The sequence below is a fragment of the Camelus ferus genome, chromosome 19 (genome assembly GCF_009834535.1).
Source record: "Camelus ferus isolate YT-003-E chromosome 19, BCGSAC_Cfer_1.0, whole genome shotgun sequence".
In the NCBI taxonomy this organism is placed as follows: Eukaryota; Metazoa; Chordata; class Mammalia; order Artiodactyla; family Camelidae; genus Camelus; species Camelus ferus.
The window spans coordinates 7,939,694-7,959,625 of record NC_045714.1 but is presented as its reverse complement, the minus strand read 5'-3'; the positions used below and the strand labels follow the sequence as shown (position 1 = coordinate 7,959,625).

The 19,932-nt window shown below is 48.5% G+C and overlaps 1 protein-coding gene across 8 annotated transcripts in view; it reads right to left on the bottom strand.

Annotated features, from left to right (window-relative positions):
* The window catches only part of TSHZ2 (teashirt zinc finger homeobox 2), a 410,600-nt gene that overhangs the window by 93,791 nt on the left and 296,877 nt on the right, over nucleotides 1–19,932 (bottom strand). Inside the window, exon 3 of one of the 8 annotated variants that reach the window (XM_032461396.1) lies at nucleotides 10,735–15,764. The exons of the other annotated variants lie outside the window; for them this stretch is intronic. The gene's annotated coding sequence lies outside the window, so the exon portion shown is untranslated. Of the gene's footprint in view, nucleotides 1–10,734; nucleotides 15,765–19,932 lie in introns of those variants that run through there. 8 annotated transcript variants of the gene reach the window in all.

Here is a 19,932-nt window from a genome sequence, read left to right as displayed (position 1 = left end):
ACTACAAGCGAGTAGAGACCAGGGACGCTGTTGATCCCCCTCCCATGCGCAGAACCGCCTCCCTGAACGCTCTGGCCCCAAATGACCTTAGTGCCGAAGCTGAGAGATCCTGGTCTAACCCCTTTGAACCCAAGTCCTAAGAGCTGTTGAAAAGAAGCCACTTCTGTATCACAGGGTGAGGGACTGCTGTCCCACATCCAGTCTAGCTACGATCCTGGTTTTAACCCCTCTACCTACAGCATCAGACAGACTAACACCCCCTCAGCCATTTGACTACAGGAGGATTGGCTTAACACCAAGACTGTCAGTTCGCATCCTAAGAACGCACTTCCACATAGACCTGGCCCTGGACAGAGATACTTGGATGAGCAGACTTTAGACAGCGCGCGTTGTGGGGACTGCAGGGCGCGGCATTGGGGGAAATGCCGTAAACGCTTCCATGGGACCGAGGTGGACCTCCCCTTCAACTAGCTGCAGAACCTCTGAAAGGATGCCACCCACACCCAGTGTTTCTCCACCTTAACATGGACACATCCCTGCCTCCCACGCCAGCTCCTGGGTGAAGCCAACTGCCCAGACATTCCAGCCGAGAATCCAGGCAGGAAGCGGCCATCGGCCGCTGGACCAGCCGCACAGGCTTGGCTCTTTGCCAAGCCTGAAGCTGAGGAGGAGCCTCAGCTTCCTTGGACTAGCCCTGGAGGAGTTTCCCATGCAAAGCTTCACAACCACAATAAGATATTTACCGTCTTTATCGGAGACATCAAACCCACACACAGATGTCACATTTCTCGAATTCCATCAGTAGATCAGACAAGCCGTCTCTGGAAAGAGGACATTCCAGGCGGCAAGTTCAGGGCGCGCTGGCTTCGAGCGCCCTTCCCTTCCTACTTTCTGTCGTGTACCCCGAGCCTTTGTTGTCTCTGCGATGCTGATAAATCAATCCATCAAAAAATTTCCTCAGTGAAACTCAATCAAGAAAGGTCATGTCAGCGGGAGAGGAACAGATTAAATTAGCATCAAATTAGACATGGAAAGTGAGTTCTGTCAAAATCATCGCAGCGCTCAGCACAATTAGAATATGTTAATTATGCATTTCATTAAGGTGGATGTGAGATGAAATGTCACTGGGGTAGGCATCCGAAAAAGGGAAGATTGCCAGGCACAACTTTCTCTAGACAATGTGTGACACCTTCATTAACATCAAGAATCACAAGTCTGCCTTGACTTTTTCTGTAAAGGATTAAACCATTAACTGTTTGCTGGCTCCTCTCATTTGCGCGGGGGGTCCCTGTCCTCCAAGGGGGCCGGCCCCTCCTGAGTGACTGGCTTCCTTTGCTGCCACCATGGCCCCAGGGGCTGCTGGGAGTGCCCGGTGGGCAATGGAGAGGGTGGTGGTTTTTAATGAACTCCCTGGAAGCTTCGAGGGGATCACGCCACTGCCTTAGGGGTGGCAGGATGCTGAGAAGGGAGAGAGGAGAGAAATGAGGGGTGAGGATTACAGCGGGAGGGGAGGAGGGGCAGGGAGGAGGCTCTTGGCCTCATTCTTGGGGATGAAAGATATAATCAGCGTAATGGGGGGCGGGCAGGGGGGATGAGATTTACAAACTTACGCTCGGCAAACTCTAATTTGGTGAATTATTTTGCAGATCATTCTCTGAGTCATGGTAACCAGGAGGTTTTTTCCTAGAGTGAAGTAGCTCCCTGAGAGGCAGCTTCATGAGATACTTGCTAGCTGCTGGCAGGAGGAGGAGTGCTCACTCGTGCTGCGATTTCTTAGAGCACACTGCCTTCAGGGTTCCACCCCGCCGGGCGGGAAAGGACGCGCCCTCGTGTGGTTTATTCCCTGAGCTGGTTTCCCACTCAGCCCCCTCTCCCTCACCCCCCACAAAGCACAGTCCCAGCTTGTTGCCTCACTTCTCTTCCCGGATACCAAGTCAGGGCTTCTCACAAGTCCCCTTACCCACCTCCCATCACCAGAGCACTCGCTGAGCTCACCACCAGGGAAGGAGAGCAATGACTAGCGCTTACCGGGCTCCTGGGCTGTGCCAGGCTCTGTGCTGGGGGCAGGATGAGCAACTGTCCCAATTTGACTGAGACTCGGGAGTTTCCTGGGACACGGGACTTTCAGTCCTGACGCTGGGATGGTCTCAGGTGAACGGGGACAAGCTGGTCACCTTAGCTAAGGCTTTCCATGTATTATCTCATTTATTTTAAAAGCACTTTATTTTGTAGCACAGTTTAGACTTACAGAAAAATACAGACACTAATACAGAGGTTTCCCATATGCCATGCACCCCATTTCTGCTGTTTGTAATGTCTTAGTAGATTTGTCACAACTAATGACCCAGGATGGATATGTTATTAGTGACTAAAATCCATACTGTGGTCACATGTCCTTAGTTTTCCCCTAATGTCCTTTCCCTGCTCCAGGATTCCACATCACATTGTATCCTCATGTCTCCTGAGGCTCCTCTTGGCTGTGACAGCTTCTCAGACTCCCCTTCTACTTGATGACCTTGGCAGTGTTATGGAGTCTGGGTTGGGTGTCCAGTAGAATCTCTTTTAATCCTCACGCAAATCTTAAGGGACAGACACTATTGTCCCATTTTACTGATGGAGCTGGGGAAACTTAGGACTAAAATGATCACCAGTGAAGGGCTGAAGGAGAGTGTGAGTTTCCCCTGGGGACCAATGATACCTTCACTGCATCACCAACAATAATAACTAGTGCCCTTAGTGTTCGCTGTCTTCCAAGTACCCTACAAAGAAGCCCATGTATATCATGTCACTTAATCCTCATGATTACCCTGTATGATGGAGACTAAAATTATGCCCATTTTACAGATAGGAAAACCAAGCCCCAGGATGTTTCCTGGGCCACCTTCCTCCAGGATGTTTCCCTGTCTCCCTTAGATCTGTATGAGATGACTTTTTTGTTCTGCTGGGACCCTGAACCTGCTTGGATTCACCAGAGTCAGTATCTGTTGCTCACACTCAAATAACTCTAACAGACACTCAAACAGCTGTATTTCTCACAGTGGATTATAATCACTAGTTGAATTGTCTATCAACCCATTAGTCGGTAAGTTCTACATATATTTTTTAAAATCTATTTCTCGGTACATAGAAGGTACTTAACAAATATGTCTTAAATATAAGTAGAGTATAATTTACAAAAAGGTTGAATCACTATGTTGTACTGAAACGAATATAATATAAATCAACTACACCTCAATAAAGAAAAAAAGAGTGACCAGGCTATGGAATTTTACCATGTCATAAGTTCTTTTTTTAGGGGTGGGAGAGAAAGCAAAGGTTATAAGTTTTATTTCTATCCCTTTTCAACAGCGTTCCCTTTTCTCATATTAAATGATCGCATACACATCAACATACATCTGTTTCTAACACAGCCAGTTGGAATTCGTTTCCTCTAATGCTTAGTGTACATGCAGTGTAGGACACAGCACAGCTGCCGTTTTTTTCTCACTCACGCACTTCCAGGGCATTGTTATGTGAATTTACGTGCCTTTCTCCCTTTTTATCTTTTTCTCATCATTTCTTCTCTCTCTTTCTCCTTCTCTCACTCTTTATAAAAAATCAACCATTAACTCCCGGTTTTTGACCAAACATATAAGGCAATCACTTTTTATCCAAATTCTTTCAGGGATTTGCACAGTGGAAAATAACCTTAGTCCCAACTATAATGACAGAGCAGACAGGATAATCCCCTAAGTGGTAGGGGGGCCTTCGGTAAGCCTGTTTTCTCCTCAGTAGTGTGAGAATAACCTTCTTCGTTGCATGCATTAATTGAGAGAATACAGGCAAAATGCAAAGCCTGGTGCCTAGCGCATCATAAATCCCCAATGACCATGATGATGATGAGTAGGATGATGATGGTGACGATAAGAATTGGGAAGTGGTTTCTGTGTGGTACCTGGAAGCTTGGAGGCAGCGTAGAGTCCTAGTCTGAAAATATTGCATCGGCATAAATATCTCAATTCACAGGGAGGAAAGACAGCATTGGCTACCAGTGCCCATTTTAAATTTTGCATGAGAACAAGGACGCAGGGGACTGGGTCCCTCTGGCAGAAACACTCCAAAGCTGAGAGGTTCTGGAGTGAAACTTTGGCATGTGCCTACGTCCTAAAGGAATTCCAAGGAAACTGACGAGGGAAGTGAGGAGTTCTGCGGGAGCCCGGGATGGGCTATTAATGCCTGGCTCTCCAAACTGTCTCATTTTCTGAGCTTCATTTAATTTTTAGGATCACCTGGGGCCCAGCCTGTTAGAAAGGAGAGGACAGTGGAAATTACTCATGAGCCGGCTCTGATTTGATGAAGCCAACTGCCTTACCTTGTGGCAAGAGCTAGTGAAGGGGAGGAGGGCGAGGGCCCGCCGGGTACAAAGCTTCCTCCCAGCCTGCGGAGCCTTCTAGCGTCCTTGTCAGCGCTGCCACTGATATTAAAATCAAGGGGTTGGCATAAAGCGCGTGGTAGCGCTGGCAGAATTCCAGGCTGGCTCTAATGAGCCTCACCTGGGCTAATTACGTTTTTTTACAAACCCCGCCAGAGAGGCTGGAGTTGCCAATTGGTCGTCCGGAATGATAGCGTCTGGGATTTCTCAGCCCTGAGATTTCTTTCCATCTCTGGCAGTCAGAGCTCCAGAGGGCGAGAAAATGACCTGAGGAAGTCTGGCTACTTCCACGTGGGGTCACAGGGCAGCTACGCTACTTGTCCTGGAAGGAAGGCTGTGAAGTAAGTGGTGGTCTTCAGCCTGGCTCCTCCAAGTATGGGCTCCCCGCCCTCCTGTTATAAATATGGGCTCCCAGGCCTCGCCCGAGAACTATGGGCTCAGAATCTGCATTTTAAGCAAGATCTTCAGGTGATGCACCTATACAGTCAAGTTTGAGAAACCTCGATATAGATTTTCCACATAGTATGTTTTTTAGAACTGTGCAACCCCCAAAAGAGACAAAATATTTATTACAAGTGGAAACATAAAGTACTCCCAGAGGCGTGGGTGGGGGTTCCCATTCTACCATTTGTCAGTTGTGTGACTTGGGCTAGGGATTCAACTCCTTGGGCCTCAGTTACCTTATCTGTAAAATGGGTATACTTTTGGTCTCCATTATACAGGGCAATCATGAGGATTAAGCGACATGATATATATGGGCTTCTTAGCAGAATGCCTGGAAGACAGCAAACACTGAGGGTACTAGTTATTATTGTTGGTGGTGCAATGAAGGAATCATTGGCCCCCGGGGAAACTCACATTGGTGGTCACCTTGGTCCTAAGCTTCCCCAGCTCCATCTGTAAAATGGGACAATAGTGTCTGTCCCTTAAGAGCCTGAGGCCACCACGTGCCACCACCGGCACCTCTGTGAAGGACCACACACCCCTGCTCCCTCGTATTAGTTGCAGCCTTCAGTAAAGGGGAGGAGCCCTGAATCGACTAGGATGAAGCGTCTACCACCGAGAACAGGAACTTGGAATAGTCAACTAGTGCAGGTGAAGGAAAGGAGAGAACACGGCCTTTCTCCTACACATCTACGCTCTGTGGACTGGATGAGATTTTCCTTTTTCCCTGTGACAGGTTTAACTTGGCTTCTCTGGTGACCAAGCTGAGCTTACTTCTTAGTTCGGTTTTCTGCTCTCATCTGCCAGTGATTCAGAGAGCAGCAATCTGGAGTCCATCCCCACAAGCCCGTGCACTGACCTACATGTTCCTACCTCCCCACGACGGGCCATCAGTGCTTCTGATCACCACCAGCGCTCAGGGGCTCCTGCCCGCCGTCCTGACCTCCTGTGACCCTCACGGGACCCTGTGAGGCAAGGCTGGCAGAGAATCTGGGGCAGAGCTTCCCAGCCTCCGCACCGCTGACCTTCGGAGCCGGGCGGTTCATTGTGGTTGGAACGTCTGTAGGGTGCTGAGAAGCATCCCTGACCACCGACTCGATGCCAGGAGCACCCCCTCCAGTCGTGACAACCCAAAGCGCCCCCAGGCATTGCCTTCTGTTCCCGAGGGGGCAAAATCACTGCCCTGTGATTTCAAATCCACCACGGCCAGTTACTACAAGATGACCTGGGACAAGCTGTCCAACCATAAACTGCCTGAATCACACCTTTGGGAAAAGGAGATCGTAATTGCATTTACTTTTCATTCTCATGGTGAGGGGTCAATGAGCTGTCACAGGAGAACCTCCTTGCACAGGCCAGTGGGCCTTGCAGGGGTCTCCCTTTGCTCTTGCCAGTCCCGTGTGACAGATGGAGAACGTTAAGGCTTGGGGGAGTTACAACACTTCCTCCAACCCAGGCCTGTCGCTCTTTCTACAATAAAATCCTTTAATTTTATGTGCAAAGAATTACGAAAACATTCTGTCTACTTGGGAAATTAAGAATGTAATCACAATGTTTCCATGATTGGGAAATATTGATTTCAGCCCAGGCACCGTGGGAAGAGCTGTGCAGGATGACACTGACTTCACGGCCAGGCTACGATGTAGGTACAGAGACGATCCCTGCTTTACAGGGGAGGAAACGGAGGTTCAGAGAGGTTTATTGGCTTTCCCAGGATCACACCTTAAGCTACGTGAGCAGGGCCGTGGACCTATGGTTTAGCCAACTGCAGCACTGAGGGACCGTATCCAAAAGCAGTGGCTCACGCTTCAGTGAGTGCCACTTTCCACGTGTTTGCTTCAGCATAGACTTTAACTACTTATTGAATATTTTTTAAAGTGGATTTACTTTTTGGCTTAAATATTTTAAAAGGCATTTTGCAGCCTTCCTCTGAGTTGAAAAGCAGTTTCAGCAGCAACGTGTGGAAGGGGAAAGAGTTTTTCATGTTGGGAGTCAATGTTATTTAATTATTTTCAGTAACAATGGACAAGAATCCTGGGCAGCAGCGTGTGGTTGTTCAGATGCTTGTGCTCATAAATGCTCGACAAATGGGTCATGGGGGAGCCTACGAGTCGGCTCCCTCAACATCCACTCCCAGTCACGTCTCCTGCACATCCCCTTCTGTGGAGATCAAAAAATGAAATACATCCCTGCCCGCCTCCTTTGCCGCTAGGCGTGCTCACGTGACACTGCTCTGAGACGAGATGTACGGGGCAATGGAGTCTTTCCCTGATTAAAAAGGCAAAACGTTGCTAGGAGATATTCTTTGATCACATCTCTTTGTGATGGTTAGTTTTACGTGTCAGCTAGTTACTCAGTCAAATACTCATCTAAGTGTTGCTGTGGAGGTATTTTGTAGATGTGGTTGAAATCCAAAGTCAACTGACTTTAAGGAAAGGCTATTATCCTCTATAATGTGGGTGGGCCTCATCCAATCAGTTGAAGACCTTAAGAGCAAAACTGAGGTTTCCCTGAGGAAGGAGGAAGCCACCTGTGGACCGGCAGCCTCAGCTCCCCACTGAGAGTTTGCTTCCTGCTGGTTTATCCTACAGGTTTCCGACGTGGCCAGCCAGACCCACAGTTGTGTAAGCCAATTCCTTGAACAGAAAAACAAACCGTCCTGTATCTGTATCCGCCCCATCTCCACCGCTCCCTCAGTCTCCGTCTGCCTATTTCACGTCTCGCTGGCTTTGTTTCTCTGGCAGAATCCTGCCTGATACACTCATGCTTTTTCCTTCCTTTTGCAAAGGGGATGTGAGGTATGAAGATGCATCTACCCTCTTGCTGCCATGCCGGTGATGAGCACGGGGACAAGGCATTGGTGCTAAGCTGCACGGAGTAGAAAGGGATGGAGAGGACCCGGGTCCTCTCTTTGCTTACCCACCAGCTTGGACAGCCTACCTCCGGGCATCTTAATGCGTCTGAAATCAGAATGCGTCTTCCAACCCATGGCATCTCACAATTAATTGACAGGGTTGTTGTTACTGTGTGTGTGTCTTTTTTTCCCTTGGAGGTACCTAAAGAATGGCACACGTTACAGTCACTGGTATCTTAGATTTAATAAATGATGGTAACTGCAGATCAAGTACTGACTTGGGGTAGGTGTTATATATTTTGGAGTGTCCAGTATGTGAGTGTGTTGGCTCCCTGTGCTGGAAGCTATGACATAAGCCATCCTGGAAGGCACGGGAAAAGATCAGCGTTCAGCAGCGGGGCGTGAAAACCTCTCTCCTCCAACATCTTTTCTCCTGCAGCTCGGCCACCGTGTAACAAAGTGGTCACAAGCTCAACCTTTCATTTCTTCATGAAGGTTTCTTTTAAAACAAACCGTACCTTCGGTATGCTTGTGTTTTACCTGACAAGAAAATCAAAACTTGCCCAAATCCTGTCCCTTGTCACCCCACAGAATCCATGTCCCAGGCTTAGTGTAGGTTGAAATGAGTTTTTTTTTAACTGATGAAAATATTATAGGAATTAAAAGCCAAATCCATTCATATCCTGATTATAGACTCCCCCACGTTAACCGCAGATTCTTTCAGGCGACAGAGCGGGGCGCTGTCTGGGCTCACCGCGACGCGGTGCTTCGTAAGAGCTGCGTTTAGGAACAGCCCCTTGTGGCTAAAACTTTTGCGGCTTGGCACGTGAAGCTGGGACGCGATCTTCCTGTCTCAGCCTGTGAGAAGGAACAGCAGGTACCGAGTGCTGCCTCCGGGGAAGGGGAGCCAGATTGGAAAACGGGAACTGTGGGGCCCGTTTGATTTTTTCCTTTTTCAACACCCTTCCTTGAAAGCTTAGTACAGACGTCCCTCTTTCCCTCTGCTACACTTCCAAAAAAAGGATGATTGAGATGCTTCTGCTACACAAAAGGAAACAACTTAAGGCTGTTTTTCTATCAGAAGAAGCTTCTGGGATTCCCATCACTGAAATTTCTATCTCCTTAAATGGGTCTTGGGCAGGGGACAAAATCAAACGTCTACCGGGTCCAGAGAGGGGACACAAAAGGCTGAGTGGAGACTGTGTCAAACGAACCCTGATGCTGCCTTAAGGGACCCACCCTATCGAGCCTTTGCCTGTTGCCCAAGCTCTGTGTTTACAACATATCCGGAGTCTGAGCTCATCACTGCTCATCACCACCACATCTGACATCTTAGGCCAAGGCAGTGGTGGATCTCAGACTCTAGGGTGTATTAGAATCATGTCAAGGGCTTACTAGAACCCTGAGCCCCATCCGCAGGGCTTCTGATCCTATAGGTCTATGGTGAGGCCAAGAGTTTGCTTTTAAAAGAGTTTCCAGGTCATGCTGAGGCTGCTAGTCTGGGGACCACGCTGAGAACCACTGGTCCAAAGCCTGTCGTCTCTCACCTGGGCTACTGCAAACCTCCTAACAGGTCTCTAGGTCTGCCTTCGCTTGCTTTGACTTTACCTTCCCATCGGGACCCTGGGTCTCCACGGCCCAGCCGTGCTGGCCCACATCTCCCGCCTCCCACCAGGTCCCAGCAGGATAACCAAGCGCCCCAGTCCTGTCTGCTTTCTGGCACAGTTCTCTCCGGTGTCCATGCGAGGAGCTCCATCATTCACTGGCCTCTTTCTGTTTAGTGTCTTCTATTCCAGCTGCTCTATTAAATGTTCTCAATCACATCCTGCTTTCTAATTATCTCCCTCAATAGACTTTGTTAAAAAAAAAAACAAACTTTATTGCTTTTCCTGACCAGTTATCTGCGTGTATTTCCTAAAGACCTATAACCTAAGCTCACTCCCCCAGCCTCACTCAACACAATATGAATGTATCCAGAACCCGCACGGACACTTGGTAACTCTGTCCGTGGGGAAATGGGTTATAGTGCAGTTCGTCACATGCCAGGCAGAGGCGTTGCTCCCTCTCAGACGACTTGCCAGAAACTCTGGCATGTCTTCTTCTTAGCTGCGGGGGCTTGAGAACGCCACCCCTTGCGAAGTGAGGCCAGGCCCACTGTGGGAAAGGATCGGGAAGGAGCCCTACGCACTTCAGATGGATCCCAGACAGATGGCAGATAAACATATTTGGATAAACTGACTGTCACTTTTCTCTTTAATCTCTGGCTTTGGAGGGGCTGAGACTTTCTGGATCTTATCAGTGTGCTGTCATCTTCGATTGCCCGGTCATATTTCATGTGCTTGTGTGTGTGTGTGTGTGTGTGTCAAGAGGATGAGGGTGCAGAAGAGAGAAAATTAAAAGGATTTTATGTTTAGCTGAAAATAAAATACATAATGTCCGCCAGACATCTCGGTCAATGTGATTTAGGAGTGACTCTTGGTGCAGAAGAAATAGTCCTGGTTTTCTCAAGACGACTGGATCATGTGGGACACTGAGGGGTTCTCAGGGTGCACAAAGTATATTCGTATTTTCCCCTTCACTCTGTCAGTCGAGGAGATTTTATTAAAAGTGATATCTTAGATCACTATGTTTGAAGAGCGTGTGTATCACCGCACAGGACTGCACGTCAGCCAGTGAAATCTGGGTTCGCTTTGGGTCTGACACTGGGCTCGTGTTATGCTACAGTGCTGCCAACGGGCGTTGCTGGGTGAGGAGGGCACAGGACCTCTCGGCATGTCTCTGTCACCTCCTGTGGGATACAGAGTTATTTCAAACTAAAAAGTAAAGAAAAATGTGTATGAGACGATGTATAGACATAAATAACAGAGACAAAAAGTGGAGATCGGGGCTGGCAGTCAGATTCCATACAGGGCCAGAATATAAGCAACGAATCACTAGGCTTTACAGGCCGTGTGACCCCTGTTCCTACTACTCTGCATTGTGTCATAAAATTCGCCAAAGACAACATGTAAATGGACAGGCATGGTTGTGTCCAATAAAATTTTATTAATAAAGACAGGAAGTGAGCAGGATTTGGCCTGCAGGGGGTATCAGTTTGTCAACCTCTGATCTAGAATTTGTGCCCTAGACATTAACATCTACTAAAATGTTAATAATATACATTAACAGCCTTTTCCTTTCTCCCTACCACCCACCCTCCCTTTTTCCCTCCTTCCTTCCTCCCTTCCTTCCTTCCTTCCTTCCCACCTGTAGGCTTTAATTTCCTTTCAAGGAACATTTATCACTTAAATTGTTAAAAAAAAAATAAGGTTCTTGCTGGTTGTGATGATTTGTCAGTTTGTTTTTAGGGAAGATTTGTAAAACTACCTAGAATATCTTATGGAATTTGGCGCCTGTTTCTCTTTTCTCTCCACAACCATCAACCATATAATTAGTCTAGAGGCAGGACCGTGTTTATGACTAAATCCCGCACGTGGGATGATCTGGTTAATGATTTCAGTGTGGTTCTGGTCGATGTGCCAGGAAATGCCAGGGTCGTGAGATGAAATTGATAAAGCTGGTCAGATGGAGGGAGAGAGAGAGCAGAGCTTTCCGGAGTTAAATTCAGCCATAGATGTTTTTCAGCGCTAGATCACAGAAATTCAGGCCTTGGGTCTGTGTGCAACCCACCACCCCTGTACTTCCTGCTTTGTTGGAAGCAGAGGAGAAGAGGGGCTCTTTTATTCTTTTATTTTTACTTTAAGTTAATTTTGCAATTAACAAGGTGAAATCAAGGTGCTTCCTGAAGTCTTGAGTTGGAGACCAAGAACTAAAAGTTATCATGCTGGATTGCTGCCTTAAGCCTGGCTCTAGACAAAACAGTCTCAACAGACAGTCGTCTCTCTCGTTTTTAAAGTTCAACAGGAAAGGAGACAGAAGTTGAAGTTCTTTGGCAAATGCATTCCAGTGATGAGAAACATTCCAGTTTTATATTAAGCTTAAAAACCTTTCTGATGGCGATAGTCAGACCTTGAATTTATGGTAGAACTTGATTTTCTAGTAGAAATGATGCTTGTCTGGGTGCTAACTCTTGGCTGAAGTCCTGAAGCTTAACATTTTATAGCAATTATCAATAATAGTGTATTTAATCACTAATTCTGCTAGATATTCATACCCTGCCACTGGTGGATATAAAATTTCTAAGGTATATATCAAGCAGACCGGGCTTATGGCTTTGAAGCATGCAATTTTCTTTATTGATACTCCACCTCTAGCCACAAAAAGATTTAAGGTGACATATAAAGGGAATAAATAATAAAGCAAGTGAAAAAGGAGAAAGCAAATATCTTAATGATAAGAATTAAAATAGTTCCTGTGACCAACCATCCAATTTGTATATGAGCTTCCTGGCAACCAATGCAAAAAAAGGACACTACAACTTTCAATCTTCTTAGGATAGGAATAGAAAGATGCCAATTCCCCACAAATTAGAGAAGAAAATGCCTCACGACAGATTCTACATGGAGAATGATCGACTGTCAATGACTTATCAATAATAAATCATCTACCCGCGAGGGCACAGGTGTCTGGGAAAGTTCACCACATTTGACACCCTCCCACGGACCTCATCCTTTCTCACCAATGTCGCAAAGATTCTAAGTTACAATGTCTAACGTTTGCGCTGCTAAGAAAGGCAGTAGCCTAAATTACAAATGTGAAGTCTGTAAAGCTGAGACCCAAACTATTTATGGACAGAGATGGAGTGCCTGTTTACGTGGATTTTTTTTTTTTAACAAGATATAACACAGAGTTGCATGCAATTCCTGGAGAGTTAACCCTGCAGCACACATTTCCTCCTACAAGTCATGGCACAGCAGCGGGCTGGGACCCGACGGGTGAGCAGCTCCGTCTTGTCTATTTTCCCTTAACGGGTCATGGCACACGTCCCACCCTTTCTTTAGAACCCTCCAGTGGGCTTCACTTTGCCATAGACTTGAGGCCCCTGAACTATCTGGCTCTTCCCATGGCTCTGAATTCATCTCCTCCTACTTGTTTTCAAGTTCACAAGGCCACAGCCTCGTGGCGTTTCTCCCAAGTGCCCAGTTCACACTTGCCCGGGAGGGCTGGCCGCTCTTTGCCTGGCTGGCCGCTCCTCACTGCCAAGGTGCACGGCGGCCAGGACCCCCCGATCATCTGTTTACACTAGTTTCACCATCATCCCGCGTCATAAGCTCCTGGGACCGTTTGGAAGCCTTCACAGCGCTTATCATATTTGGAAATGGTCTTGCTTATTTTCTCTCGTTGTACAGGATCTGAGGCTAGTCCTGCAGGGAGCAGGAACTGTCTCCAGTCGCTCACTGCCTCAGTCCAGTGCGTGGCGTGCAGCAAGCACTGAGTCAGTATTTGTTGCACCCATGAAGGAATCAACAGGCAGCCACAGAGCTAAGGCTGCAGCCCCGAAGATCCCGGATCCACCACTGGGAGGGTCTTTCTGACACTGTTAGTGCCCCAGGCTTTGGACCAATGAGAAGTTGTCCCTACAAGACAGCAGAGTGAGTGGCTGTGTGTCAGTAATTGCTCAGGACCCTGAGAACCCTTTGACGTCCCACACCCAGTGCCCTGAGCTGGAAGATGTGTGGCCCTTTGGGAGACAGACCTCATGGCAGGAATACAGGTGTGGATGCTTCCAGGCCCGGGGACCCGGTCCTCCTATGTGGAGGCAGTAGCCCTCAGGCATTCCTTCCACTGGAGGGCAGTGGTGTCCACACCCAACGACCAGTAGCACTCCCTGAGCCTGCTTCCGTGTCCAAACACGGTTTCCCCTCCAGGGACCCCTACCCAGCACTGCGTCCTTGCCTTCTCTGTACCAATGTGTTTTGTGTGTGTGTGTGTGTGTTTTAGATAAATTTTCAGGGAAAGTCATTAAAACACTCAAGTTATAACAAAACCCTCACCTCAGAGATGTAAGCGGGCCAGGTGAAATTGCACAGAAATGTGCTCGAAGACAGGTAATGAACTGCTTGAGATTTCAATGCAGGTACGTGATAATGAACGTGAGTGTTAAAACCCCGAACAAAATATGGAGAAAGGAAATGCCTCAGGTGGAAAAACACGTGTCTCCATGTTTACAGCCACTGTGTTCAGGATGCAGTTTAACCAAGACCAGACACCGCTTCTGGATTATTCCATGCCCCTTGGCCAGTCTTCTCCCCAATAGCTGGGCCTCAGAAACTCTGTCAGATGCATACATTTTGTGTGGCTGGACCTGCATTGACTGTTGCCACTCTGTTTATTCATTTTCTCATTCGTTGGTTCATGGATTCAACCAGCTAGGATTTGTTAAGCACAAAACCGGGTGCCCGACACAGGGCTGGGCCCTGGGCACGCGAGCCCAGTGCTCTCCATCAGTGGAGGACAGTGTGAATAAAATGATTTTGTGACGCTTTGAAATCAAGACGATAGCGGAGGGAGATGCAACGTGCGGCAGGACCTCAGGGGAGGGAGTCGAGCCCTGCGGGGGGAGGGCAGCAAAGGCTTCCCGGGGGAGGTTGCATTTGGTCAGAGGCCTAGAGGACAAAGAGGACCCTGCTTCCATCTCCCTCTCGCTCTCTCCACCCAGAGCTTCTGCGCCGGTCCTGCCGCTATTGGACCAGCAAGTGCCATGTGTGACGGAGCCTGTCTGCTCTCTGACACGGTTCAAGGCTGAGAATCTCCCTTCAACTTACAACTCTGCCCCAGAACCCGCAATTCCCACCATTGGAACCATTTGTGTGGGGAAATCATTCTCCCAAAAAAGTTAAAAGGGAAAGGATTCTTATGGAAGAGGGGACCTGAGCATGGTTAGAGAGATGTTCCCAAGAATGAAGGCAAACAGGAAGTGTCTTGCTGGAGCTCCTGTGTGCGGATGAATAAATGGAGGCCGGCAGAGGTTAGGAGGGGCCGGGAGTCGGAGCCTGGACTGCAACCCCAGCCCTTCTGGCCGGTAGCCAGGATTTACTCCATGTCAGTCGGTCTTAAAGGATCCAATCAAAAGGATATAAGGAAGCACCCTGAAGAGATAAGAATGGGTGGCTTTGATGGGAAGGAAGGAATCCTTAAGCTATAATTGTTGTTATTTATTTATCCATTTAAGCCTTCAACCTTTAACTATGTCATTCATTCATTCATTCATTCATGCAGTAATTTGTTTACTCATTAAACAAATGCCTTCAGGATACACTGTGTCGGTTTCACGCGGTGAAATGCACGAAACCAGACCACAACGGTGCATCAGCATCACTTTGTGAACCAGGAAAGGCCATTTTGTAAGCGTCACCTGGAACCCCACGATGAAAGGGATTCTGAGGCGAAGTCTGGGCTCGGTGGGAAAGACTGATTGATTCGCGATGCCACCCTGGCTGACGTTTGCCAACTTCTGCATCTCAAGCATTGGCTCCGAGGTTCAGGTGGGCGTCCCCACCCTAAGAAGTTGCTTGAGGTGCCGGGAGCGCACCTGGGGTCTCGGCTCTGACATCTCACAGCTAGAAAGCCTCTCTCGGCAGCCTAGCCCCTTCTTTCCTGGGCGAGCCCCGGATAAGACAACCGGCGAGCCCTGGTTTGCCTGGGACGGTCCTGGTTTTAAGCTGAAAGTCTGGCATCGCAGGAACCCTTTTGTCCTGAGCAAACTGGGGCAGGTTGGCCGCCCATCCTCTAGACGGTCTGCTGAGGGCTGGGCCTGCTCACTCACAGCCGCGAGACACGCGTTTCCATGGACACCAAACACCCAGGCTTCAGCGAGATGTGCAGGGTGATGTTTCATTTCTATGGGCGGCTCATGATTTCGCAGGCTACAGTCTAAGCAGATGTTAGCCTTCCTGCCAAGAAAACTGCTTTTTACTGGATTCTGGACCGAAGAAGAGGCAGGTCCAGAAACACTGGCTCAGCAACTCGGATGCACCACTCCCCAGCGGTGCGGTGTAACGGAAGAGGCCGCCCAAGCTTGGACGGTAAGTAGGCAGGGCCCTCTGATGCCTCTTTCGCAGGCTCCAGGGGAGGCAGAAAGGCTGCAAAGGTTACTAGCAGCCCTCAGAGGTGCAACTGAAAAAGGAGACCAGAAGAGCTGGGTTCAAGTCTTTTACTTATGAAATAAAATCACTGTCCTCTACTTTGTGGCATTAGATATTCGTTCTAATCTCCCACAAAATTGGCAAGGTAGGATGGAAATCTCTGGTTTGCAGATAAGGAAACAGAGTCCCAGAGAGGCTGTCTCTCTGCCCAAGGTTACCCAGCTGAGAATGACAAGGCTCGGGCTCCACAGCCCCGAAGTCCAGGCCCTTTTGTGACATCCTGCTCCATCCTTTTCCCACCTGCATTTGCTACGTGGCTTAAGGCAAGCGGGTTAGTGAGAACAAGGCGGGAGCGGCAGGCCCCTTCGCTAGCTCAGCTACCGGCACCATTGTGAGCTTTGGAAGAGCTTTGGAAACGGTGAGCAGAAGTCACAGTTTGTGGGCCATCTACCGGGCTCAGCTCGCAGGGACTTCTTATGAGAATGGGGCATTCACCTCCCCTCCATACATCACAAGACCGAGCATCACTGGTCCACGTTCTCCCATGGCAACCGTTCCCCGGAAGTGAGGAGCAGTGGCCCCTCCAGGTGTAGCACCGGCAGCCCAGCTTGCTCCGTCCCTGCACAAGCCCCTCACTCAATCTGTGACCTGCCGGCTCCTCTGGCATTTACATTTGGAGGAATTTCTGCAAAGAATCACACAGATGAATGCCAGCTTTCTTGAGCTCAGAAGGACCCAGTAGGATGGGAGTTCCCAGATCTGAGGATGTAATGCACAGACCAGTGAAACTTCCAAGGGGGAAGAAAAGAAGAGAAAACTATATTTGCTGTGCACAGACCAGAAAACAAGGAGGATGAATTACTATGTTCATCACTTGATGAAAAGAGAGGATATTTTAATTTTTCTAAAGTCAGAGGGAGCAAATCTCACTATTGAAAACTTGTTGCCCAGAGAATGATGGCCTATAGTGGCTGTCCCACAAATATTGTTGAAATCATGTTGTTGGATGAATTTCAGATCAAGAAAGAGTACTTCAAATAAATAAACTTACTTTATGGAAATCTCACGTACTTTTCTAGAGAAAAAAAATGTATCATGGGCCAGAATTAATCGACCAATTGCTTCTTGAGGACTGTGATCTGAAGCAACGTTTTATCACTCCCTCGGAGAAGGCATATGGCACCAAGAGGGGCACTGATTGGCCCAAAGACACACAGCTCATTACAAACGGGTCTTCTGACCCATGAACCCCTGCACCCCTCCCACTTCAGTCTGCCCTGAAAAGGAGTAACACAGTGGGGAAGAGGTCTGTTTTATACGGTACTCGAATAAGACATTCGCTTTTCAATCCTTTTACTTTTTCTGCTGAAATCAAAGAGCGAGCTTTGTGCTGAGGTGGTCTTAACACCCCTCTACCACGTGTAATCTCTCCTGTCTGCAAAGAAAGAGCAGGCCCTGGGCACCCAGCCTTCAACAGGCTACACGTCTAGCAAGGATTTTAATGCCACAGTTTTGTTGTTACTGCATTTTCATTGTTACAGTGATTCCCCGTTTATGACAAGCAAGACTGGTTTCATTTGTGGTAGTGGTTTCATGAAATGTTCATTCAATTTAGTTAAAAAGTGTGAGTTGATGCAAGAAAAAAGTTTGATGTAAATAATGGCAAGAGAATAATACCGAGAAGCAAGAAGTCTCGACGGTGGGACACACCTCTATCCCAGGCAGGGGTCGCACCTCCCAGCTGGGCGACTACAGGCAAGTTACTCAACCTCTCTGTTCATGTTTCCTCATTTGAAAAATCTGGAAAATAATGAACCAATCTCAGAGGACACTATGATGGCTGAGTGAGGTGACAGGTACAGAGCAGTTAGAACAAAGCCTGGCACATTGCAAGTGCTTTATAAGGGTTAGGAATGAGGAGGAAGAGGGTGGTGGTGGTGACGATGGCTTCCAGCCTCCACTGCCAGGGAAGCCAATGGCACTGCTGCTCAGGATGCTGACCCTTTCTCCTCCCCTTCCTCCCACCTGTGAGTGTCCCCGCACCTGGCTGGTTCTCCAGGGTGATGTATGTTGGAGGCTCTCCTTGCCCATGAAAAATTGGCACTCATCTGCCACCTTTCCTTCGTTCCTCTTTGGGTTGTTCCACAGACAAAACTACTGCCATAAGCTTAGAATGATCCCGGCTCTGTCCCGTGGCAGTTACAGCCTTGAGGGATCACTTGGTACAACCAAGGGGCAAGTTTGGCTGCCGTATTGGTTGTCCTGAGGATGACTCCCCACCTATCAAGGGTGGGCTGCTAGGCACCGGTGGGGTTGAGGGTTGCTCAGTGGGTCTGGGATGAGCTGGAGGGAGGGACACTCAGGACGGTTCTCGGCCACTGAAGTTTAGGCTGATGGCCCAGAAAGGGTGGCTGGGCTTAAAAGAAAAGGCAAGAATTAACCAGACCCAGGATGTCAAAGTTTCCAGGGAATGAGAAGCATTTTATATCCAGATCCTACTGTATCATAATTATCTGTACCTTTGTCATTGTGACATTCTTGAAAGCAGGCATTTGTCTTGTTAATAGGAATAATGGCCTGGGTGAGCACATTACACGTATTCTCTTTAAAAAGATTTGTCTCCATGTTTCAGATGAGGAAACTGAGTCTTCAAGAAGGTAAATAGCTTAAGCGCATGATTCCCAAGCAGTAAGAGGCAGAATCCATGTGAGACCTGCTCAGACTGCCTCCTGGGCCCTCACTGCCCTTCTCCCCGCAGCACTTCTCCCCATCTTGGCATGGCTGGCTCCTCCTCATTCGAGTCACAGCCCAATGTCACTGCTCCAGGGACTTCCTGGATCACATTAGCAAACGTAGCTGCCCCCTTTCCCAAGCCCGGTCCCCCCTCTGTCCTCTGGTAGGACAATGTGCAGTCAACAGCAGACTCTGGAGTCAGATGCCTGAGCTCTGGACCCCAGAGCTCTTGTTTAAACTCTCTGTGACTCAAGTCTTCCATCTGTAAAATGGGAGTGTCGTAACTTAGCTTATCTTTTTCTTGCGAGTTTTAACTGTTGTATTTAATGTGCACATAAAGTACTTAACACAATGCACAAAGTAAGCACTCAGTAAACACTAATATTTATTTATGGTCGTCCTCTCCTGGAACGTAACTTCTACAAGGGCAGCGCTTTGCTTTTTCACAACGTTATCCAGCGCCGAAAACATAGTAGGTGCTTAATAAATATTAGATGAATGAATGAATGAGTAGGGGATGAATGAATGTTTAACTCCAAGCCTGCGTTCTCGCCAATGGTGCCAAGCTGCCTCTCCGGCTAACACCCTTGTTTTACACCCTGTGCCAAGCAAGGGGCCCAGCTCTTGGGGCTCAGGAAAGGTTGAGCAGAACTGAGCCCAGCAGCTCTTCCTTCTTCTGCTCCCAGGGAAGCCACGCGGCATTCCTGCCACCCTTCTCCCTCCTCCCCCATCCTTTCACCTGGCAAATCCTGGGTGACATGTGGGCGAGGCTCTCTCGACCTGCCCTGGGACAGTTTCGGACTCCTTTGCTGCCGCGCATCGGATCCTCTTTAGATCACCCCACAGGACAAGCCACCGTCCTGACTGCCGGGCCCTGAGCCCCGCCACCAGAGGCAGCAGGAGGAAGCTGGGGCCATGCTGAGTATCTTTGGAGGGTGTTCACATGTTGAATTCTAGAAGGTTCAGGTGCATCTATGGGGAGGCTCCGCTATATTGATTTATTCAGTGCCTATTTCTAGAAGGGTCTTAGGAAGAAAGAGCCATTCTCTGTCCCCTTTTGCGGGAAGAACTCATTCTAAGAAACCCTTTCCTCTCTCTCTGCCTCCTGAGCTCCCGTGCATCCTTCAAGGCCCAGACCAAATCGCACCTCTTCTGGGGAGCCCCGTGGGATTAGTTACTAGTCTACGATCTGGGCTCATTTTCCTCTCCTTGTATCACACTCAGCTCATGCATCTAGTCACTTATTTGACAAATTCTGGCTGAGCTCCTACTACGTGCCAGGCCCTGTGCTCTTAGAAAGGCAAACAAGATGAAAATCTCTGCCACCGAGAAGCCTCGAGATTGATGTCTGTCTCTCCCCATAGACTTCTCGAGGGCAGAGACACCTCCCCAACATTTGGCGGGGGCTGGGGGGGGTGGCCAAGGGTGGGTGCTTGACCGTGCAGAATAGAAGGTTGATTACTGGA